Source organism: Ranitomeya variabilis, chromosome 2 (genome assembly GCF_051348905.1).
Source record: "Ranitomeya variabilis isolate aRanVar5 chromosome 2, aRanVar5.hap1, whole genome shotgun sequence".
In the NCBI taxonomy this organism is placed as follows: domain Eukaryota; kingdom Metazoa; phylum Chordata; class Amphibia; order Anura; family Dendrobatidae; genus Ranitomeya; species Ranitomeya variabilis.
Window position 1 is genome coordinate 586,775,015 of NC_135233.1, and position 25,705 is coordinate 586,800,719.

Genomic DNA, 25,705 nt, shown 5'->3' on the forward strand with positions numbered 1-25,705 from the left:
GGATTTTACAAATATATGTATTTTAGATCATACACTTTTTTTGTAATCCACTCAGAAAAAAATCAGAAAAATAGTGTCCAGTTATGACCGCCATTTCACTGATCTCTATAATGACACAGAAACGGTAACAAAAATATAAAATGGTACTTAATTCACCACTAAGCTGCATCACTTTCCCCATAGTCGATTGTTGTGTACTCTGCGCTTCTTCTTTTCCTAATCGGATGTCATGCCCAATTTCTCCAGTGTCTTCACTCCATGATAGGTCTTCTGGGTCAACCAGGCTTCAGAGGCCACTATGCATCTGTACAGCTCGAAGAGACCATTGAAGTTTAGTTGACCCAGAAGAGCCATTCAGGGGTGAAGATACCGGAAAGAATAACTTCCTTTTGGGAAAAAGTGAGATGTGGGAGAACATATAAAATGATAGAGAAATGGCGAGTCAAGTAAGTATTATTGTTTATTTTATTTGTTTTTTATATCCTACAATCATTATGCTATGCTTTCTGGAAAAAAGCAGAGCAACATAAAGAACATTAAAGTTGAAGAAAAGTCCATTACTGCAAATCAAATTTGCCTGTAAAATCTGCATAATTTGACAACATTGAATAGTTTTAGATTTTATAATCTCGAATAATAATAATAAAGCAATATAACACCATAGTCATACATAATAAAAATGTAAAAACTACTTTCTAATTAAGAATTAGCTTCAAAAATTAGAAAAAAAATATAAATCTTTAATTTATTTTTTTTTTTAATATACATTGTGCCATTTTTTTCAGACCTTGACACCAAATAGTCTTTTGTCCTTTCTACATCCATTAAGTAACCAACATCATTTGGTGAAAAGCAATAAATGTGCTTAATTTTTATTTTGACAAAATTGTTACCAACCATCATTTTGAAAAAATGAGTCACCGAGACACAAGGAGGAGAAATCTCTGCGTGTAGCGCACGGCTCATGGAGTCTATACTGAGATTTGGTAAAGGTTATGTATTTTGTACCTCAGCACTGATAGATAGCACTAATATAACTTCAATAAAGATCACGGAATTGTCAATGCTTCAGCTTTTTTTTCTATTCAGCTCGGTACGAAATTCACTAGCTCAGCTAATAAATCGAAAAATGACCAAGTCCTGGAGGTGAAATAACTTGTTCATTAGATTACAAGACCCAAACAAACTATCTGAGGTTGAAATCTGCTGGGCATTGCAAGGAGTCTACGGGAAATTGTGTGTCAGGAATTTTAAATATAGAATGGAGATCTCCCACAGTTTCTGATGGACGATGACTATTTTTCCGACTCTCTTTTTAAAATTCTGTTCATCGTCTTTATATTTGACTGGATACTCATCAATAGTGTTGGAGACAGAGTCTTCCGTATTGCCTGTTTTACTTTTAGCACCATTTCTTTGTGATAGGAATAGTCTGTCATGTAATCATTGATTGGGAAAGAAACGTGGACACAGGAGAGCGTATAAGTGAGCATTTTGCAGTATTGTGCTTCAAATAATATGAAATATCAGCATCCTTTTTTTCAGGGTGGATTTTTTGCCTATATAAGCATTAATCGATGATATATCAAAATTCAATTGAGTTAATGTTAATTCATTGAGTCAATGGGACTCAAGTATCGGACGGTATTCCTGATGGTTCCCAGGGTCTGAAGGAGAGGAAACTCTCCTTCAGGCCCTGGGAACCATATTAATGTGTAAAATAAAGAATTAAAATAAAAAATATCGCTATACTCACCTGTCCGACGCAGCCGGGACCTCAGCGAGGGAACCGGCAGCGTTGTTTGTTTAAAATTCGCGCTTTTACTTGGTTACGTGAAGTCCCGGCTTGTGATTGGTCAGGGCGGCCATGTTGCCGGGACGCGGACCAATCACAGCAAGCCGTGACGAAATTACGTCACGGCTTGCTGTGATTGGTCCGCGTCCCGGCAACATGGCCGCCATTAACCAATCACAAGCCGTGACGTCACGGGAGGCTGGACATGCGCGTATTTTGAAAAGCGCGCGTGTCCAGCCTCCAGTGACGTCCCGGCTTATGATTGGTCACGGCGCCATGTTGCCGGGACGCGGACCAATCACAGCAAGCCGTGACGAAATTACGTCACGGCTTGCTGTGATTGGTCCGCGTCCCGGCAACATGGCCGCCATTAACCAATCACAAGCCGTGACGTCACGGGAGGCTGGACATGCGCGTATTTTGAAAAGCGCGCGTGTCCAGCCTCCAGTGACGTCCCGGCTTGTGATTGGTTAATGGCGGCCATGTTGCCGGGACGTCACTGGAGGCTGGACACGCGCGCTTTTCAAAATACGCGCATGTCCAGCCTCCCGTGACGTCACGGCTTGTGATTGGTTAATGGCGGCCATGTTGCCGGGACGTCACTGGAGGCTGGACACGCGCGCTTTTCAAAATACGCGCATGTCCAGCCTCCCGTGACGTCACGGCTTGTGATTGGTTAATGGCGGCCATGTTGCCGGGACGCGGACCAATCACAGCAAGCCGTGACGTAATTTCGTCACGGCTTGCTGTGATTGGTCCGCGTCCCGGCAACATGGCCGCCCTGACCAATCACAAGCCGGGACTTCACGTAACCAAGTAAAAGCGCGAAATTTAAACAAACAACGCTGCCGGTTCCCTCGCTGAGGTCCAGGCTGCGTCGGACAGGTGAGTATAGCGATATTTTTTATTTTAATTCTCTTTTTTACACATTATTACATTAATGTTGTTGCGATACCCGATACCCGATACCACAAAAGTATCGGATCTCGGTATCGGAAATTCCGATACAGCAAGTATCGGCCGATACCCGATACTTGCAGTATCGGAATGCTCAACACTAGTAATAACGCATCCAAACCACACAGGCAAAAAACTCAAACCATATTGAACACCTTTACTGAAATTTATTTAATACTGTGTACAAAAGTCTTTGTTGGTGATGAAGCTTCAGGATGCCTCCTGTGTGGAGAAACTAGTCGCAGGCATTGCTCAGGTGTGATTTTGGCCCATTCTTCCACAAAAACACTCTTCAAATCCTGAAGGTCCCGTGGGCTCCTTTTATGAACTCTGAGATTAAGTTCTTTCTATACTTTATTAGATTATGGTCAGGTGGTTGGCTTGTCCATTTAAAAAGATTTATTTTCTTTATCTGAAAGCAGAGTTTCCTTGGCTGTGTGTTTGGGATCATTGTCTTCCTGAAATGTCCAACCTCTTTAATCTGCATCATCCTGGTATATGGCAGAAGATTTTTATCAACAATGTCTCGGTACATTTGTCTATTCATTCTTCCTTCAGCTATTTAAAGTTTGCTAGTGCTGTATGCTGAAAAACAGATCCACACCATGATGTTCCCACTTTCGTACTTCATTGTTGGTATGATGTTTTTGGGTGTGATATGCAGTGCCTTTATACAATTTTCAATTTTGGTCTCATCTGAAATGACTATATTCTCCCACTTTTTCACAAACTTGTCTAAATGTTGTCAAGCAAACTTTAAATGCATTGGAACTTGTTTTTAATTCAGCAATGGAGTATTGTGTGGTGAGCATGCATGCAGGTCATGGAGATTGAATCCATTACTTATTGTTTTCTATCTGTCTATTATCTACCTATTATCTATCTATCTATCTATCTATCTATCTATCTATCTATCTATCTATCTTTTCTATATTTATCTTTATCTAGATATTAATTATAAACATTTATCAAATATTAATAGTAAAATTACAAGCACTTCCTATTACATGTTCTTTTTACTTGACTTTATCTGGAGAAATGGCAGCATTCACACAAGACCTTGTTATTTGTTGTACGGCACAAGCAGGATATATACAGAGCTGATTAACATTATTCATAAACGCTGCATCCAAAGATAACGACATTGAAGTACACAACAGCAGGTGCTGTGCATGAATTAATAGATTCTGTCTTCGGGGGTCGGAAGTTCTTGACCTATGGCTTCTCGGCAGACAATTATAGCCGGAATTTACCGTTAAGCTTTCACCTGAAACTATGCATCAAAGGGAAACAATTAATTAAGGGCACAACCTGATCTTTTTAAATCTTATCTAATAAAGACAGCATTTTGTTTTCAAAGTTTCGAGCTTCACTTCATGCCAAACATGATATTAACAGCAGTTAAAGAGAGTCACAAATGTTATGTTTGAGCCCAAGCAGAGCATGCATGCGTAATCTACATCTCATGAAACTTTAATAAAGTTCTCTCTGCTGGCTCATTCCTAATACTTCTCTAAAGACAATTTTTGGTATTACCGTGCATTTATTTTGCATGCTTCTTCAACAGGCAGTGGATTATCAGTATGAATAAAAAATATATAAATATATTTAGAATAGAAAAAAATCCTATTCTTAGTGCAAAAAATACACTACCTAAACCGAGACATTAGATTTATTGATTCTCACAATCTGTCTGGTCGTTTTTTTAAATATTTATGAATATTATAGATGAGAGAATTTGCTAAAAGTTGAATTTCCACATTCTCTCGAGTCTGGAGTTTTGAATTGCGGCAAATTTATTTGACGCAAATCATGTTGCTGATAAAAGTAATTTATTATAAGGTCTCCCAAGACCCAAACCATAATAAATGTAGGGTTTACAAAATATAACCCATAATATTCATCTTGTCCCTTATGGGACCTTCTACCCCAGCATTTCAACTGGTTCTTCAGTGGCTGACTTCTTCCCTCTGGCGCCATTCTTCTCTATCTTCTTCAGTCTTCGGTGTCTCAAGTACTCATGGGAACTCATGTGACATCAAGATTTGTGTCACCCAACAATGTTATGACATCACTTGAAGCTTTGCCAGCTCCGGAGGTGCAGAAGAATGAGGACAGAAGAGAAGACCGGAGCTGGTGGAAGTGAGTCAGCAGATGATTGGGCAGGAAGCTGGAACATCAGGACAGGTAATAGGTAAAGTGATTGTTTTTATTTTAACCCCACACCAGCTCTTAAAAAACATCAAGCAAAAAGGAGGATGGTACACCGCCATTTTGCTTAACTTGATTAATCAAATCACAAAAGTAATCCACTTCAACTTTCATTATATAGCTGTATTATTTGGACATTTATTGTTAAAAAATTTTCAAAAATGCTTATTTATGATATTTTTGTCTTCAAATGTGGAAAAGGAGACTTCAGGACCTCAGAGGTGCCAGGATCCATACAACTTCTTTGTTTGCATTTACTATAACTTTGCACTGGAAAGGATTGAAGAACTTCCTCTATTCATTATCTAATACCACAAAACTTTGCTAATCAAGATTAATATCTGCAGTATTATTAATCCACTCTCCTTGAATATGCACTAATTGGATTGGATTATCTCCAATTTCTTTTTACATTTAATGCAAAGAATATATTGAAAATTAGGTTGTGGAGTAAGAGGTAATAATATTTTATAATCTCAAGCGCAAGAAAACATGCTGAATGTGTAAGAAGTGAACAATTGAGATTATAAATAGTAATCCATCACAATAAAGTACATAACAAGTTGGTTTCCATCAGTTCTTCAGTAACTTGCCTCACCATTAGTGTTGAGCATTCCGATACTGCAAGTATCGGGTATCGGCCGATACTTGCTGTATCGGAATTTCCGATACCGAGATCCGATACTTTTGTGGTATCGGGTATCGGGTATCGCAACAACATTAATGTAATAATGTGTAAAAAAGAGAATTAAAATAAAAAATATCGCTATACTCACCTGTCCGACGCAGCCTGGACTTCAGCGAGGGAACCGGCAGCGTTGTTTGTTTAAATTTCGCGCTTTTACTTGGTTACGTGAAGTCCCGGCTTGTGATTGGTCAGGGCGGCCATGTTGCCGGGACGCGGACCAATCACAGCAAGCCGTGACGAAATTACGTCACGGCTTGCTGTGATTGGTCCGCGTCCCGGCAACATGGCCGCCATTAACCAATCACAAGCCGTGACGTCACGGGAGGCTGGACATGCGCGTATTTTGAAAAGCGCGCGTGTCCAGCCTCCAGTGACGTCCCGGCAACATGGCCGCCATTAACCAATCCCAAGCCGTGACGTCACGGGAGGCTGGACATGCGCGTATTTTGAAAAGCGCGCGTGTCCAGCCTCCAGTGACGTCCCGGCAACATGGCCGCCATTAACCAATCACAAGCCGTGACGTCACGGGAGGCTGGACATGCGCGTATTTTGAAAAGCGCGCGTGTCCAGCCTCCAGTGACGTCCCGGCAACATGGCCGCCATTAACCAATCACAAGCCGGGACGTCACTGGAGGCTGGACACGCGCGCTTTTTAAAATACGCGCGTGTCCAGCCTCCCGTGATGTCACGGCTTGTGATTGGTTAATGGTGGCCATGTTGCCGGGACGCGGACCAATCACAGCAAGCCGTGACGTAATTTCGTCACGGCTTGCTGTGATTGGTCCGCGTCCCGGCAACATGGCGCCGTGACCAATCATAAGCCGGGACGTCACTGGAGGCTGGACACGCGCGCTTTTCAAAATACGCGCATGTCCAGCCTCCCGTGACGTCACGGCTTGTGATTGGTTAATGGCGGCCATGTTGCCGGGACGCGGACCAATCACAGCAAGCCGTGACGTAATTTCGTCACGGCTTGCTGTGATTGGTCCGCGTCCCGGCAACATGGCCGCCCTGACCAATCACAAGCCGGGACTTCACGTAACCAAGTAAAAGCGCGAATTTTAAACAAACAACGCTGCCGGTTCCCTCGCTGAGGTCCCGGCTGCGTCGGACAGGTGAGTATAGCGATATTTTTTATTTTAATTCTTTATTTTACACATTAATATGGTTCCCAGGGCCTGAAGGAGAGTTTCCTCTCCTTCAGACCCTGGGAACCATCAGGGATACCGTCCGATACTTGAGTCCCATTGACTTGTATTGGTATCGGGTATCGGTATCGGATTGGATCCGATACTTTGCCGGTATCGGCCGATACTTTCCGATACCGATACTTTCAAGTATCGGACGGTATCGCTCAACACTACTCACCATATCATTATTTTTGGCAACTCATAATAATTTGACTTGTAGAACACACGATAAATCGCTCTTATTTTCTCTACATGAAATACATTTTATAAAAATGTAAAGTGTCCTTCAGACATGAAATAACTCTTCTTAATTCTGACCACTTAAAATGTTCTCCAGATCTGGTAGTCTTTAATGTTTCTATGAGAAGTCAAACTATGATAGAAAAGTAAAGCCAAAGAAATAAGCCAGAGCATAAGTTGGTATACATGTAGTCCCTAAGAGCACGTTCACACTGCGCCCATTTTTACTGTCAAAAACAAATAAAAAAACAGAATGAGCATATACCCTGTAGTAAGTGAATAATAATATTAAAAAAATAAGGAAAAACCAGCTCACCCTCTCCTACGGACTCAATCAGTCCCGAAATCCGTGATCTGCGCTATGCAGGCGCTCAAACAAGGCAGAAAAGAAGGATGATCCAGATCACAGGATGTCAAGTTTCAATAAAACGTCTAGTTTCTTTATTCAAAACTGAGTTAAAACTATCCCACTTTTACAAGTGCATTCAAACTGGATGATCACAAGTCAGAAGATTTAATCATACAGAAAATGAGCACACGGCATTAGGCGCGACTGCGTGAGCTCCCCTGTAATGCTCTCCAGCTATTACATCATATTTTATAGCTCTGCCAAACACAGAGGACAATTGTAGCCTTTATAAAAACTAAGGCAGGAAATGCAGCAGCCATTTTGTAGTGAATCTGGATACTGAAAAGACGTCACAGCTCTCAGCTTAGCAATAGAGGTTGGCAAGAAAAATTCCATAGGAGACTGAATAAAGATTTCTGATAATGTGAGACAGGACAGCAGTGAAAACCAACTACCATCTGTAGTTATATACGACGAGGACACTTTGACATTCAAATACAGTTCTAGGGCAATTGGAGGCTTTGTCATACTGGTTAATGGCAATTTCCTACAAAATGACTTTTGGGGGAAAAAATATAGCTGGCTAATTTGAATTTCAAAAGGTTTGCTCATCTTTAGTAACTAAGATTTGCTTTACATTGCACTGCACCCAACCTATATCTAAATACTTGGCCTAGGTAATGTTGATTGTTGGCACCCCCCAGGGGCCACGGCAAATGCACTAGCTGACCCACTGCTAGCTATGCCCCTGTCCACCACCAAAAAAAGACACATGAGCTTCAGATCTGGGTCATGGAGCAGCAGGAGAACATGCCTTGTATGAATGATGTCTTCTTTTTAATTATATTGACCAGGATGTGCTATTAAAAAAGGACAAGCTGATGCTGTCAGTGTGATGATTCGGGCTATGCTCTGCTAGAAAATCTTGGACCCTGATATTCATGTGGAGGGGATTTTGACACATGCCAAATGCATCTTTTAACTCTTGAAGGCCTTAAAATTCCTAAGATCTCAGTGTAATTGAGCATGCGAGAATATGCTGGACAAACAAATGCAATCCGTGGAGGCTTCACCCCATCTAAGAACAGATGGATTAATAATTTTATTGATAGTTGCTCATTGTCTAGATTACCGTCCACCTATAAAGTACATTAATTAAGGCCAGTCTTCTAGGCAAGGTACTCAACTCTTACAAGCTCTTTGCTACTGAGCTCACTAGTTCTGCTCTGCAGCAGGCCAGGTAAATGAATCTGGTCAATTTCAGTGCCACTGTGCTTCTCTGATGTTACAGATACAAATATTCTTGCTGCATCAGAGAACTCAGAGAAATCAGTGCCAGTACAAAACTATTAGTCAATTAGGAGAGCACCAAACCTGGGCAATCATGAAGTTGGGAGGAAGGGGAGCTGTGCTCTTCTGAAGATCTATGTGGAAAACAACCTTTCAAAGGACATGCTGCTCACATTTTGGTGCCAGATACCATAGAACATATTCAGAAGTTTTGTGGAGTTCATGCCTTGATGGATTAGGGCTGTTTTAATGGCAAAATAATAGATAGATAGTTTTAAAGCAGACCATTTATTAGTTTTGACTAAAGACGAGCAGATCAGTCAATGGAGGATCAAGCTTGAGTCCTCTCCCTATTGATTGTAGATTGTAAGCTCTGATGGTCAGCAGGATCCATGCTCTCTACTGTACAGTGTAAGCGCTTATGGTCAGCAGTGTCCTCTCTCTGTCTCTCTAATTCTCTCCTGTAGAGTGTAACCTCTTATAGTCAGCAGAGTCTTCTCTCTCTTATGTAGAGTGTAAGCTCTTATGGTCAGCAGGGTCCTCTCTCTCTCCTGTAGAGTGTAAGCTCTTATGGTCAGTGGGGTCCTCTCTCTCCTGTAGAGTGTAAGCTCTTATGGTCAGCAGAGTCATTTCTCTCCTGTAGAGTGTAAGCTCTTATGGTCAGAGGGGTCTTTTTTCTCTACTGTAGAATGTAAGCTCTTATGGTCAGCAGGGTCCTCTCTCTCTCCTGTAGAGTGTAAGCTCTTATGGTCAGTGGGGTCTTTTTTCTCTACTGTAGAGTGTAAGCTCTTATGGTCAGCGGGTTCTCTCTTTCTCCTGTAGGATCTTATGGTCAGCAGGATACTCTCTCTCTCTCTCCTGTAGTGTGTAAACTGTTAGGGACAGTTAGGTCCTTTCTCTCTCTCTCTCCTTCCTCTCCTCCATGTGTATTTTCAGAGCATTTGCAGGCTTTCAATTATTGAGATTAAAATTTTGGGGAAAAATTTGGTGAAGTCAAAAAGATCCACTGATCTCTAGTTTTGACTCCTCTAAGCCATTACGATCATTATAGAAAGGCTAAAAAGAGTTTTTAGAACATACATATGTGGCAGTAGCAATAAACATACCTTCAAGCACTGCTTCAGCGTTGTTCTTTTATTGCAGCACTGGAGTGGTGCTTCTAATCTAAGCTCCCTGTCCCTAGTCTTATACTTACCAGGCACCATCTTCTCCTTGGACAACCCCTTATTGATCTAAATGTTTGGCTCTGAATAAAATTAAAAACCTATACTCACCTCCCATACTGGCACCATTCTAGTGATGACTGCACTTGTGGTCTCGTGTGGTTGTTGAGACATGTGACCACAGCGACTAATCAGTGCCGGTGTCACTGTCCCTGCCTTCAGACAAATCGATCACGAATAGGAAGTCTGGGATGCAGCTGCTCTCTCATTTCCTTTGCATATTCAATTTCACAGGTGGTGGAGACAGTGATGCCGGGCACCGGAGACACATATCACAACAAAAGCACGGGAGCCCAGGGGAGAGCAAGTTCCGACACCGAGGGAGCGGCATCATCACTGGAGGTGACCAAGCGTGGGGTATGAGAAGTAACTGTCCAAGTTGTGGACAACTTCGTGAAGTTACATGGGGCCAAGTTTTGCTTTGAAAATGCTACTCGATGGCTATCTACCAGGAGAATAGCACATTTTTTGGATTCAATTTAATAAAAAGCCTAAATCTGGATTTTGATTCAGGCACTTGAACCTTTCTACTTTAGTAATATAGGTAAGAAGTGTCTCCTAATGAATATGTTTCCAAAGGGCTTCTCTGCATGCAGATGGGGAATGCATTCTTTATTTGTAATTCATTTCCAGCCTGCAGACTGTGAATAATTCATGAGTGGTACTTTTTACACATGCGAGCATTTCCCTTCACTATACTGTATAACAGAAGAAATGATGTGCAATATTTAGAAACAGGAATAATTGTTCTCCCCAAGATTGTTTCTGACACAGTTTTGTTCAGCTTTGCTGGACACAACAAATTTGACATATGCAATCTGAATTATTGTTGCACAGAGGAACTCCTTTTTTAAGAATGTACTATGATCTATGAAGACTGGAAATGATTTGTGAATTTTCAAATTTCTTAAAAAGTAATCCGGCTGCAGAGAGTGTATCAGTGGAGCTCGACTACTCTAGAATTGTTCCATTTGTGGAATGATCTGCGTAACACTGCATTATTCATTTACTACTTTATTATCAGGTAGAACAGGCATGCGGCTAAGCTAAAATGATATCCCAGCTTGCTTTGACCTACCAGGAATACAAATATTGGCTAAAACATATTATAATATTATGTCTTTTTTCTTTTTAAGAATAAAGAATATATTTATATATCTTGACTGAAGTATTCTCATTCATAGCATTTTTTTTAACTCACTTTTATGTCTTTTATTTTTTATCTATTTTTTTGTTATTCGTTGAAATTCTTCAAAGAGATGCACATAATTCCCAAATTTAACACCAAATAAAAATAACCTATATTTTTTAGTTTTGCAGTTGTTTTGAGCATTTTTAGAGCAAAAAGGTTGTGACAAAATTTGCAGAAGTACTTAACTTTACTCTGGGAGGGACGGAAATGCAGTTGCGCAAAAAAAAAAAAATCGTCCTAATTGATGAATCGTCCAAAAATGTCTGGAAAGCAAAAAAAAAAAACATGCCCACGTTAGTGAACATAAAAGATAGAGTTTTAAAAGAAGGTGCAAATGAAACCCTTCCCGCCAATGGAAAAACTGGTACATTTCTGAGACTACTGTAGTCGATAAAAGTGGCATTATGGGCTAAATTTGGATCAACCACTAGTTATATTAGTTGGGTTGAGATATAGATCTTTTTTATTTCTTTGATTTATTGCGAAGAAAGTAAGTGAATTTTGATACAATAAGGGCTCAAACAAATGGCCGTATTTTCAGCCCGACAAACAAAACAATTGGTGGAGAAAGGTTGAACTTGATGGACCTAGGTCTTTTTTCAACCTATGTAGCTATGTAAAGTATAGGATCGCACTCGGACTATTGCCATTCTATGGGACTGTGCATATGCCAATTTTTCCTAGGACAGAGATTTTCGATGAAATATTTGTAGCATGCACGATTTTCAGCTGATATTCGGATCTTACGTGCCATGCAAGTCAATGAGTCCGTTGAAAATAAAACAGACCACACTCGGATGATATCTGAGTTCAGTCCGATTTTCACGGACAAACAGAATGGAGAAGATGGAAAAAAAATTTTTTCCATCTTCTTCTCAGCCAAGAAAATCGTATCATGCTATGATCACACTCTGATCAGAGTGTGATTAAAATAATTGGCCTGATTCTCACAGATGAGGGAAAATACGGTTGTGTGGAACTAGCCGAAAAAATAATCTTTAAAAAATTTCTGGTTCATCATTTCATGGTATGTTCATCATTTTTTTTCTATAAACTAATTCAGATAATACTCATAAATGAAGAAATCCATTAACTCTACTACAAAAAAATGCTGCAAACAATGATTTCATCCCATTAATTCAATGTTCAGCAAACTGTACATAATAGTTCGATTTGACTCGGAGGATATTTTCTGTTCTTTCCCAAAGTCTTTTCTATGTTTTTATCTAGAGGGCATTTTTTTCAAGGTAACCATAGAATGATCATTGACTGTCAATAATACATCTCAGTTGGGTATCTACATTTATATGGAAATTGCCTTTGGTGCCATGAATGGAAAAGTCTCATTTGACCTTCTCTATAAATATCAGACAAATATCTTGTTTTTGCTGTAACCTATGGCATCTGATAAAATATTACCTTGTTTTCTTGATATTAATTAAATGGGTTGACCAAGATTAGAAAAAAAACATGGATGCTTTCCTCTAACGACAGTGCCACATCTGAATATGGTATTGCTTTATCCTATTTAATTTTGTGGAATTGAAATAAAAATAAGAAACAAGTCTCACGCTATCACAAGTTGTGTTTCTACTCTTGTGAAAAAAAGGTAGCCATTAAAGATTATTGGATTGATCCACAGAAGATCGAGCTTGAATCAAATTAATTGAAATTCACTGCTTCACTCGAATTCGAACATTTTGAGATTTGGTTTCCAAAAGAAAATTGCCTGGTACTTGGTCAGCAGGGTCCTCTCTCTCAACTATAGCGTCTAAGCTCTTATGGTCAGTGGGGTCCTATCTCTCTCCTGTAAAGTGAAAGCCCTTATGGTCAGTGGGGTCCTCTCTCTCCTGTAGAGTGTAAGCTCTTATGGTCAGTGGGGTCCTCTCTCCTGTACAGTGTAAGCTCATATGGTCAGCAGGGTCCTCTCTCTCTCCTGTAGAGTGTAAGCTCTTATGGTCAGTGGGGTCCTCTCTCTCTCCTGTACAGTGTAAGCTCTTATGGTCAGCAGGGTCCTCTCTCTCTCCTGCAGAGTGTAAGCTCTTATGGTCAGTGGGGTCCTCTCTCTCTCCTGCAGAGTGTAAGCTCTTATGGTCAGTGGGGTCTTCTCTTTCTCCTGTAGAATGTAAGCTCTTATGGTCAGTGGAGTCCTCTCTCTCCTGTAGAGTGTATGCTCTTATGGTCAGTGGAGTCCTCTCTCTCCTGTAGAGTGTAAGCTCTTATGGTCAGATCTCTCTCTCCTGTAGAGTGTAAGCTCTTATGGTCAGTGGGGTCCTCTCTCTCCTGTAGAGTGTAAGCTCTTATGGTCAGTGGGGTCCTCTCTTTCTATCTCTCTACTGGGACCTCTTATTTTCAGTGGGGTCCTCTCTCTCGCCTGTAGAATGTAAGCTCTTATGGTCAGTGGGGTCATCTCTCTCCTGTAGAATGTAAGCTCTTATGGTCAGTTGGGTCCTCTCTCTCCTGTAGAGTGTAAGCTCTTATGGTCAGCGGGGTCCACTCTCTCCTGTAGAATGTGAGCTCTTAAGGTAATCAGGGTCCTTGTTCTTACCTGTAGAGTGTAGAATAAAATGGAGGATGGATCTTTTCTGCACTGCCGAAGATACCAATATTGGTTTCCATAAATGATGAAGAAAGGACGGATGGACTGCTCATTTCACTTTCCTTGAATCTATGGCTGAACTTCACCCGACACACAGATTCTAGCCTTCAATATTGGATGACGTGATATGTGAGCTTCAAAAATCCCTCCTCTCCCTAGGTTTGGTGCAAATGTAACCTTATTTTGAACTCTCGCATGAACTACTAAAAAATGTTTAAATATTATTATTAATCATTTGATAGGTTAGTTATCATGCTGCTAACTGGGAAAGAGGTGGTAATGGTTAAAGTAGCTGTCCAGGATTTTTTTCACTATGTGCCTAAAGAATAAAAGCCAGGTAGTTACTAACTAACTACCTGTTAACTACCTGCCTGTTGTACCCAGCGCAGGCTCAGAGCCGTACCGACTGCACTAGCAGGTGATTCAGCTGATCCACGTCAACAGAGCAGCTCTTCTCCTGGGCTACTCTGTCGATGGGGAGAGACTGCTGGCATCTTGCTGATTGAGACCTGGCATTCTGCAGTTAGTCAGCTGGAAGCTGGCTGTCAATCAGCATGATGTCAGCAGTCATGCCCCATCTACAGAGCACAGCTGCTGCTCTGTCAACAGGATATAAGCAAGAGCTGCTGAATCATTGGAGTGAGTTGTCTGTGATCTTTCTGTGTTGGCAGAGATTGGTGTGGCTGCAACAGGCAGGTAATTAGCAATTAACTACCTGTTAGTTCTTAGACACATTTTAAAAAAAAATATCCCTGGATAACCTCTTTAAATGAAATAATCCCAATCCAAAAACCTCAAAGATATATCCATGGATGTGTCTCCTTTTAATTTTCCTCCAATTTTGTTAAGGAATACACTTTATTGCACAAAATAATTGACAGGTTGTAGTTCACATAACTACTACTGGGTGGTCTCATTTAGACAGACACATATAACATAAGCATCTCCCGACAGTGTTGCAAAATCACATTTTTTTTATAGATTTTAAAAACATCGCACTACTACCCATCATGGAATAATTTTGATCCAAGACGAAAGGTAAGCAAAGGCAAATCTGCCTTGTATGGATGGCCATTTATTTGAAGCGCTACAGTTTTGCTGTAGTAGAAATGAAAGGCCAGCCTTAGTATACTCTAGTAAAAACAGGGAATGATGGTTATGGAGGCTTAGTTAAGACGGCCAGCTGATCCCAGGGCAGATTTTAATTTGTCATTTTTTCCTTATTAGACAACCCCATTACACCTTGCAATTTAAATCTCATTTTAGATTCTGAATTTGAAAAAAAAATGAATGTAACTATGAGAACAATCACTGCCATTAGTCTGCTGACAATGCCATCTAAATATGTTTCTATTCTCTTATTTAGCTAAAAAAAGCATACATTATTATTATTATTATTATTATTATTACTATTATTATTATTGTCACTTAGACCTGATGAGGCTGATGTAATTGCTTTGAAAATCCAGTTCAAAATGGCTTTATAATCTTGATAGTAAAATGCCAATTTTGCAAAAGCTGAAAAAGGTCATGAGTCTAAATGTATTCAGTTTCCTCTCACTGAGCCTGATTCATAGCTGCAGCTTGTACAGAGCAGGGTAAGATTCCATCAGCAGCAAGGAAGAGAGAAACTCAATAGCTATTAACCCCTTCAAGACCTTGCCCCTTTTTCGTTTTTGTATTTTCATTTTTCGCTCCCCTTCTTCCCAGAGCCAGAACTTTTTTTATTTTTCCGTCAATATGGCCATGTGAGGGCTTGATTTTTGCTGGACAAGTTGTACTTTTGAACGACATCATTGGTTTTAGCATGTCGTGTACTAGAAAACGGGAAACAAATTCCAAGTGCGATGAAATTGCAAAAAAAGTGCAATCCCACACTTGTTTTTTGTTTGGCTTTTTTGCTAGGTTCACTAAATGCTAAAACTGACCTGCTATTATGATTCTCCAGGTCATTACGAATTCATAGACACCTAACATGTCTAAGTTACGTTTTATCTAAGTGGTAAAAAAAATTCCAAACTTTGCTAAAAAGAAAAAAAAATTGCGCAATTTTCTGATACCCGTAGCGTCTCCATTTTTCGTGATCTCTGGTCGGGTGAGGGCTTATTTTTTGCGTGCCGAGCTGACTTTTTAGTTATACCATTTTGGTGCAGATACGTTTTTTTGATCGACCGTTATTGCATTGTTATGCAATGTTGCGGCGACCAAAAAAAACTTAATTCTGGCAGTTGAAATTTTTTTCTTGCTACGCTGTTTAGCGATCAGGTTAATGCTTTTTTTTTATTGATAGATCGGGCGATGTGTAAGTTTGATTTTTTTTTTTATTGTTTTATTTTGAATGGGGCTAAAGGGGGGGTGATTTAAACTTTTATATTTTTTTAATTTTTTTCATATTTTTTTAAACTTTTTTTTTTTTTGCTTTTACCACGCTTCAATAGCCTTCATGGGAGACTAGAAGCTGGCATATCGTGATCGGCTCTGCTACATAGCAGCGATCATCAGATCCCTCCTATGTAGCTGAATTGCAGGCTTGCTATGAGCGCCGACCACAGGGTGGCGCTCACAGCAAGCCAGCATCAGTAACCATAGAGGTTTCAAGGAGACCTCTGGCTACTATGCTGACGCATCGCTGACTCCCGATCATGTGACAGCGGCATTTAACTAGTTAATAGCTGACATGTCCCGGCTTTCATGCGGGCTCACCGCCGGAGCCCACATGAAAGCAGGGGGTGCTACCTCCGCAGTAATAGTACGGCGGAGGTCGGTAAGGGGTTAATTGTCCCAAGGAGGCCACATGAGAGACCATGACTGATGTGGAGGCCAAACCAATAGGCCAAAATTAAGTTAGCTCAATATTAATACTAACATAGTAATTCTAATTAATTATTTTTATATTAATTGTATGACTTCATATTGAGCAGAATTAAGTGTGCTGACATCCCCTATATTCCGTATGAGCCTGTACAGAGCCCCCTATATACCATATGATCTCACACACAGCCCCCTATATACTGTAAGAGCCCACAGACAGCAATCTATATAGCGTAAGAGCCCACACACAGCCCTCTGTACACCGTAATAGCCCACACATAGCCTTCTACAGTATATACACATTGCATCATGTATACAGTATGATCCCTCATCTAGCTCTTCTTCTTATATATAGCATGTGCCCCACGTAGCCTCTGATATACAGCATGTGCCCCATGTAGACTGATATAGAGCATGTGCCCATGTAGCCCCCAATACACAGCATGTGCCCCATGTAGCCTCTGATATAGAGCATGTGCCCCATGTAGACTGATATAGAGCATGTGCCCCATGTAGCCCCCAATACACAGCATGTGCCCCATGTAGCCCCCTATATACTGCATGAGCCCCAATATATCCTGTTATATACTGCATTTTCCCATACATAGCCTTTTGCATACAGCATGTGCCCTGCATAGCCCACGCTATGTATAGAATGAACCCTACATAGACTCTTATATACAGTATGAACCCCACAACAGCCTCCTATATACAGCATGAGGCCTACATAGCCCCTATACACAGTATAAGCCCCATAAAGCCTCATATATACAGCATGGGCCCCACATATCCCCTCTATATACAGCATGAGCCCCACATAGTCACTAAAATACAGCCTGAGCCCTACATAGCCACTATACACAGTATGAGCCCCATAAAGCCTCTTATATACAGCATGAGCCCCACATAGCCCTATATACAGCATGAGCCCCACATAGTCACTTATATACAGCCTGAGTGTCCTGATCCAGACTGGGTTTAGAGTCCTTTTTTCCTGTTTTCCCGGTCCGGTCATGTCAAGAGTTAACCTTTCTCAGCCTCTGTCTGGGTTCAGGTTGGCTATTTATCACCACTGCTTCCTGCAGGCTATGTCAGTTATAGGTTTTGCCTAGTGCTGCTGTAGCCGACTCTGATTGCTCTGATTGGTCCTGCTGCATTTGCTGTCTGAACCCGTGTCTCAGTTTTCCCCTATTCCTGTCTTGACTCAGTGTTTCCCTTTAGTGTGCAGACTCCCTGGTTTTGACTTGGCTTGTATCCTGACCTATTTCTGTCCTTTGACTTTTGTCTTATCCGCTCCTGTCTGTTACTGACCCCCTGGCTTGTCTCTGACCGCGCGTTTGCTTATTCCTTTGGTACTGCGCTAAAGTCTATTTTGACCTGGCTCATTTGACTATTCTGCTGCCACGTGTGGTAGCCTCACTGCTGCACTGCAGGTCAGCCCTGTTTAGGTGCAGACCTGCTTCCTCTCAACTGCCATCTATCGAAGCCTGCACCTACCTGCATTGCAGCAGCATGACATTATAACTGACCAGAAACAGACATTTTTTTTCTCTACTCTGCTTTCTATGGAACCGCTCCGTACCTGGGCGGATTAAATGGCTAGTTTGACACTAATGATGCATGATCTCTCTGTGGAACATATAGGGCCTTGGCCATGTCTCATAACCACCTGCAAAGAGAGCTTTCTGACATGGTAAGATCTTTGCAGGGATCTTCTTCCCAGTCTGGTTGTAAGCACTCTGACACTGTTGATGTCTCATTGCACTCTCCTGAACCTACGGTCAGGCTACCAGATACCTTTTCTGGGGAAAAGGAGAGGTTCCATATGTTCAAGGAGAGTTGCAAGCTATTGTTTTTTCTTAGACCCCTATCTTCTGGAGATGAGAGTGAGCGAGTGGGGATAATCATTTCCTTACGGGAGGGACCTCAATCGTGGGCTTTCTCTTTACTTTCTTCTGCCCCTGAATGTGTGTCTGTGGATAGGTTTTTTGAGGCCTTAGGACTTATTTTTGATTACCTTGAGGGGTCAAAGTGGCAGAGGACATGATCATGAGTCTCTTTCAGTGTAAGCTCTCGGCTGAATAGTATAGCTCCGAGTTCCGTCAATGGTCCACTGAGGTGTCCTGGGATGACTGTGCGGTGAGATGTCAGTTCAGGAGAGGACTGTCCATATGGATCGGAGGCTGCGGGAGAGAGGTGTTACATAGCGAGAGGTTCCGTTCCTCCCTGCTAATTCTAATGTTTTGCCACCATCTGAACCTATGGAAGTAGGGGTTTCCAACCTCAAGGAGAAGGAGAGTAGATGGCAACGAGAAGGAAAGCTGTGTTTTTACTGCGGAGATCCTGGACATGGGAAAAAGGACTGTTCCTCCTTCCCACCGACTAACAAGCTGCTGAGTCTGGGTGATTCTCAAGGAGGTCATCCAGACTCTCAGGTACCTTTTTTCCTCATTATCTAAAGTATTGTTGGAAGTGGAACTTAGTTGTTGGAGTTGCTTCACGCCCACTTCTGCTTTCGTGGACTGCGGGTCATCCATGAACTTTATTGATTGTAACTTGGTGACCAAGTGTAAGTTAGGGACAGTTAGGCTGGAGACTCCTATTCATATTGTTTCCATTGACAAAACACCGCTGGCTAAGAATGTCATTAAATTTGTCCAAGATTGAATCAATGGTGCTACAGAAATTAATAATAATAATTGGACCTGGATTGGGGTGAGGCCAAAATTGGCCGCTTACCGCATAATCTGTCCCTCTTTCCGTTTTTCAGAAGTTGGGCAGTATATGTCGAGATCCCACCTCTGCACAGTGGGGAGTCTCGAACAATCTCCCTCCGCTGCGGTCTCCCATTCTTCTCCAGCCACAGTGGAGTCTGCTCAGCAGAGACGTTGGTCCCAGCATCTAGCTCTGGCTGATACTGGACAACTGGTTACTGCTGCCTTTCCAGCTTCTGCCATTGTAGCCAATACTGGGCAGCGGCGGGCAGACGTGTTTGGGAATTAGTCCTGCTCTTCCCTTTCTGAGCATGCCCAGGGCAAGATCTCTCGTTGGAGATCAAGAGTCACATGCTTAGATACTGCAGCAAATCCCATTGGTCCTTTAGGAAGGTCCTGAAGGTGTTCTTCTTCTGTGGCTGACTCCCATTGGTCCTTCTGGGAAGGTCCTGTTCTTGCTGCAGCTATAATAGGTTCACATGACCGCACGGCCATGCGCTAGTGTACATTTGTAATTGTGTGTGTGTGGTGATGAGTGCAAGTCGTTCTTTAAAATCCACTCCCTTGTGTATGACTGTTCGCAAAAGGTGGATGCTTGCTGTCTAGCGCCCGACTAAGCTGTCAACATAAAGACACACGATACAGTGTCTATTGCTGTAACCACCAGTGCGGCGCCGTGCGCTTATAGAACGCTTTCCTATCCCAAGTCTGGGTGGTTAGTGGCGTCCGCCAAAGTGGCACAGCTCGCACTCTTGTGCTTTAAGTTATATTTTCTGTTACTCTGACACCCCAGTTGCAGTGTCGAGCACAAGTGGTCTGAACGTACTCTAATCCTTTGTCTTGGGATAGAGTCCTGAGACTCCTTGCTTGCGCTCTTGGTGCGGTACCACGGCCCTATGATGCAACAGGGTTTGCTTCCTTCACACAGGGTGAAGTTAACCCGTGTGTGTATCCACATTGTACCGTCATATAGTCCGTCATTACTCAGCAGCAGGTTCCATCTCTGCACGGTGGACCCCGGGCTGCGAACGCACCTTATACCATCTCTCTTATAATTTGGTGCGTTCCGCTAGCCCTAACAATATGCGCACACCTTTCGACAGGTAAGACTATAGGTCACCTGCCAGCCCCCCATCAAGCAGATTCTCTCTAAATCTATCCTATTCACTCTATGAAGTCAGATCCTCCTCCTAAGTGGACTAATTATTTAGTATCACCTTCAAAAAGAAGACAAAGCTCCTGAATTGGGCATTTTTTCCTTTGCTCATTTTTATAACAATCCTCCCTGGCACAGGAGCCCTTCCATAACATTATCTTTTTAGATGCACTTTCATCAGCCACAAGCAGAGGGCAGCATACTAATCCTTTGCAATTTACCAGCGATAAGTCCTCCACGGACTGGACGGCAATGTCTTTCTATACTGATCACTCCTTCTCTGTTGTACATTTTCTCACCAGTACCTAAGATGGCGGCGGGCGCGCTGCAGTAGTTGTATCCTTCTACATGGTGTAGAGATTGAGTGGTGATGTTACAGTGTTGGGGGCTCTGCTTGTGGGGTCTTATTTGCTGTACTAGACTCTTACATTCCAGAGTGAAGGGAGGGACATTGGTTTGGTTGCAAAAATGTATTCAAAAGGGAGAATTTGATAGGTGCGATAGACAGCCAATCAGGTGTCTGCTTTCATTTTGCTGATAATCCTGTAAAAATGAGGGAGTCTGGTTGCCATAGTAATTTCTTGTTTTTATAAATACTCAGTTTTGGGGCACTACATAGTGCAGCCCCCCCGCACAGACACATCTTGACGCCGGACCCCTCGCCTTTTTGGGTTCATACCACGGGGCCACACCTAGAGCCCCTGGGGTTCAGTGAACCGCATGCAGGATAATGTAAAGTGTGTCCTGGTCAGCCAGACCTGGGGGACAATGGCTTAAAGGGCTATTCCCACTTGTTTGGATGCTTTGTGTAACACTGTGTTCTCTCAGCTGTTTCGAGACTACGACTCCCAGCATGCAGGACTGCCAATGACTGTCTGGGCCTGCTGGGAGTTGTAGTTTAAGAACATCTATAGAGCCACAGGTTAGAGACCACTGTTCCCCCTAATCTGTTCACGATGATAATGGTAGTGAGGAGGGAAGCTGCCCTGGCTGACCAGTATGTCCGTAGCTGGGCTCACTGACCTCGTTATTGGGCCACGGTCACACGGTCAGTATTTGGTCAGTTTTTTACCTCAGTATTTGTAAGCCAAAATCAGGAGTGGAACAATCAGAGGAAAAGTATAATCTTAACCTGTCATCACTTCTGTATTTATCATCCACTCCTGGTTTTGGCTTACAAATATCAGTGGTCTGCCTGGTAGTGGTGGGGGGGGGGGGGCTCTGGAGATACATAGTGATCAGAGTTCTACCTGATAGTGGTGCGGGGACTCAGGAGGTAAATAGTGGGGGTTATTAATGGAGCACACTCTGACTGGGTCGCGATTAGCAGTGGGGTACCACAGGGGTCGATATTGGGCCCTCTTCTTTTTAACATATTTATTAATGACCTTGTAGGGGGCATTCAGAGTAGAATTTCAGTATTTGCAGATGACACTAAACTCTGCAGGGTAATCAATACAGGGAAGGACAATTTTGAATTACAGGATGATTTATGTAAACTAGAAGCTTGGGCTGATAAATGGCAAATGAGCTTTAATGGGGATAAATGTAAGGTCATGCACTTAGGTAGAAGTAATAAGATGTATAACTATGTGCTTAATTCTAAAACTCTGGGCAAAACCATCAATGAAAAAGACCTGGGTGTATGGGTGGATGACAAACTCATATTCAGTGGCTAGTGTCAGGCAACTGCTACAAAGGCAAATAAAATAATGGGATGCATTAAAAGAGGCATAGATGCTCATGAGGAGAACATAATTCTACCTCTATACAAGTCACTAGTTCGACCACACTTAGAATACTGTGCACAGTTCTGGTCTCCGATGTATAAGAAAGACATAGCTGAACTAGAGCGGGTGCAGAGAAGAGCGACCAAGGTTATTAGAGGACTGGGGGGTCTGCAATACCAAGATAGGTTATTACACTTGGGGCTATTTAGTTTGGAAAAACGAAGACTAAGGGGTGATCTTATTTTAATGTATAAATATATGAGGGGACTGTACAAAGACCTTTCTGATGATCTTTTTAATCATAGACCTGAGACAGGGACAAGGGGGCATCCTCTGTCTGGAGGAAAGAAGGTTTAAGCATAATAACAGACGCGGATTCTTTACTGTAAGAGCAGTGAGACTATGGAACTCTCTGCCGTATGATGTTGTAATGAGTGATTCATTACTTAAATTTAAGAGGGGACTGGATACCTTTCTGGAAAAGTATAATGTTACAGAGTATATACACTAGTTTCCTTGATAGGGCGTTGATCCAGGGAACTAGTCTGATTGCCGTATGTGGAGTCAGGAAGGAATTTTTTTCCCCAATGTGGAGCTTACTCTTTGCCACATGTTTTTTTTTTTTTGCCTTGCTCTGGATCAACATGTTAAGGTATGTTAGGTTAGGCTATGGGTTGAACTAGATGGACTTAAAGTCTTCCTTCAACCTTAATAACTATGTAACTATGTAGCGATCAGTGGTCTGCCTGGTAGTGGTGTGGGGGACTCTGGAGGCACGTAATGATCAGTGGTCTGCCTGGTAGTGGTATGGGGGACTCTGGAGGCACATAGTGAACAGTGGTCTTTCTGGTAGTGGTGTGGGGGGGCTCTGAAGGCACATAGTGATCAGTGGTCTGCTTGGTAGTGATGTGGGGGGCTCTGGAGGCACATAGTGATCAGTGGTCTGCCTGGAAGTGGTGTGGGGGGCTCTTGAGGCACATAGTGATCAGTGTTCTGCCTGGTAGTGATGTGGGGGGCTCTGTAGGCACATAGTGATCAGTGGTCTTCCTGGAAATGGTGTTGGGGAATCTGGAGGCACAAAGTGATCAGTGGTCAGTGGTCTGCCTGGTAGTGGTGTAGCGGGCTTTGGAGGCACATAATGATCAGTGGTCTGCCTGGGAGTTGTGTAAGGAGCTCTGTAGGCACATAGTGATCAGTGATCTTCCTGGAAATGGTGTTGGGGAATCTGGAGGCACATAGTGATCAGTGGTCTGCCTGGTAGTGGTGTGGGGGGCTCTGGAGGCACATAGTGATCTGTGGTCTGCCTAGTAGTGGTGTGGGGGTCTCTGGAGGCACATAGTGATCAGTTGTCTGCCCGGTGGTGTGGGGAGCTCTCGAGGCACATAGTGATCAGTTGTCTGCCTGCTTGTGGTGTGGGGGAGTCTAGAGGCACCTAGTGATCAGTGGTCTGCCTGGTAGTGGTGTGGGGGACTCTGGAGGCACATAGTGATCAGTGGTCTGCCTGGTAGTTGTGTGAGGAGCTCTGTAGGCACATAGTGATCAGTGGTCTTCCTGGAAATGGTGTTGGGGAATCTGGAGGCACATAGTGATCAGTGGTCTGCCTGATAGTGGTGTGGCGGGCTCTGGAGGCACATAGTGATCAGTGGTCTGCCTGGAAGTGGTGTGGGGGGCTCTAGAGGCACATAGTTATCAGTGGTCTGCCTGTTAGTTGTGTGAGGAGCTCTGTAGGCACATAGTGATCAGTGGTCTTCCTGGAAATGGTGTTGGGGAATCTGGAGGCACATAGTGATCAGTGGTCTGCCTGATAGTGGTGTGGGGGACTCTGGAGGCACATAGTGATCAGTGATCTGCCTGGTATTATTGTGGGGGGCTCTGGGGGCACATAGTGATCAGTGGTCTGCTTGGTAATATTGTGGGGGGCTCTGGAGGCACATAGTGATCTGTAGTCTGCTTGGTAGTGATATGGGAGGCTCTGGAGGCATAGTGTGCAGTGGTCTGCCTGGTAGTGATGTGGGGGGCTCTGGAGGCACATAGGTGATCAGTGGTCTGCCTGGAAGTTGTGTGGGGGCACTGGAGGCACATAGTGATCAGTGATCTGCCTGGTATTATTGTGGGGGGCTCTGGGGGCACATAGTGATCAGTGGTCTGCCTGGTAGTGGTGGGGGGCGCATAGTGATCAGTGGTCTGACTGATAGTGTGTGGGGGGCTCTGGAGGCACATAGTGATCAGTGATCTGCTTGGTAATATTGTGGGGGGGCTCTGGAGGCACATAGTGATCTGTGGTCTGCCTGGTAGTGATGTGGAAGGCTCTGAAGGCATAGTGTTCAGTGGTCTGCCTGGTAGTGATGTGGGGGGCTCTGGAGGCACCTAGGTGATCAGTGGTCTGCCTGGTAGTAGTGTGGAGGCTCTGGAGGCACACAGTGATCCGTGGTCTGGCTGGTAGTTGGGTGGGGGATACTGGAGGAACATAGTGATCAGTAGTCTACCTCGTAGTTGTGTGTTGGCTCTGGGGCACATAGTGTTCAGTGGTCTGCCTGGTAGTGGTGTGGGGGGGCTCTGGATGCACATAGTGATCAGTGGTCTGCCTGGTATTTATGTGGGGGGCACTGGAAGCACATAGGTGATCATTGGTCTGCCTGGAAGTTGTGTGGGGGCACTGGAGGCACATAGTGATCAGTGGTCTGCCTGGTAGTAGTGTGGAGGCTCTGGAGGCACATAGTGATCAGTGGTCTGGCTGGTAGGTGGGTGGTACTGGAGGAACATAGTGATCAGTAGTCTACCTCGTAGTTGTGTGTTGGCTCTGGGGGCACATAGTGTTCAATTGTCTGCCTGGTAGTGGTGTGGGGGGGCTCTGGAGGCACGTAGTGATCAGTGGTCTGCCTGGTAGTGATGTGGGGGACTCTGGAGGCACATAGTGATCAGTAGTCTGCCTGATATTATTGTGGGGGGCTCTGGGGGGGTACATAGTGATCAGTGGTCTGCCTGGTAGTGGTGGGTTGCACATAGTGATCAGTGGTCTGACTGATAGTGTGTGGGGGCTCTGAAGGCACATAGTAATCAGTAGTGTTGAGTGATACCGTCCGATACTTGAAAGTATCGGTATCGGAAAGTATCGGCCGATACCGGCAAAGTATCGGATCCAATCCGATACCGATACCCGATACCAATACAAGTCAATGGGACTCAAGTATCGGACGGTATTCCTGATGGTTCCCAGGGTCTGAAGGAGAGGAAACTCTCCTTCAGGCCCTGGGATCCATATAAATGTGTAAAAGAAAGAATTAAAATAAAAAATATCGCTATACTCACCTGTCCGACGCAGCCTGGACCTCAGCGAGGGAACCGGCAGCGTTGTTTGTTTAAAATTTGCGCTTTTACTTGGTTACGTGAAGTCCCGGCTTGTGATTGGTCAGGGCGGCCATGTTGCCGGGACGCGGACCAATCACAGCAAGCCGTGACGAAATTACGTCACGGCTTGCTGTGATTGGTCCGCGTCCCGGCAACATGGCCGCCATTAACCAATCACAAGCCGTGACGTCACGGGAGGCTGGACATGCGCG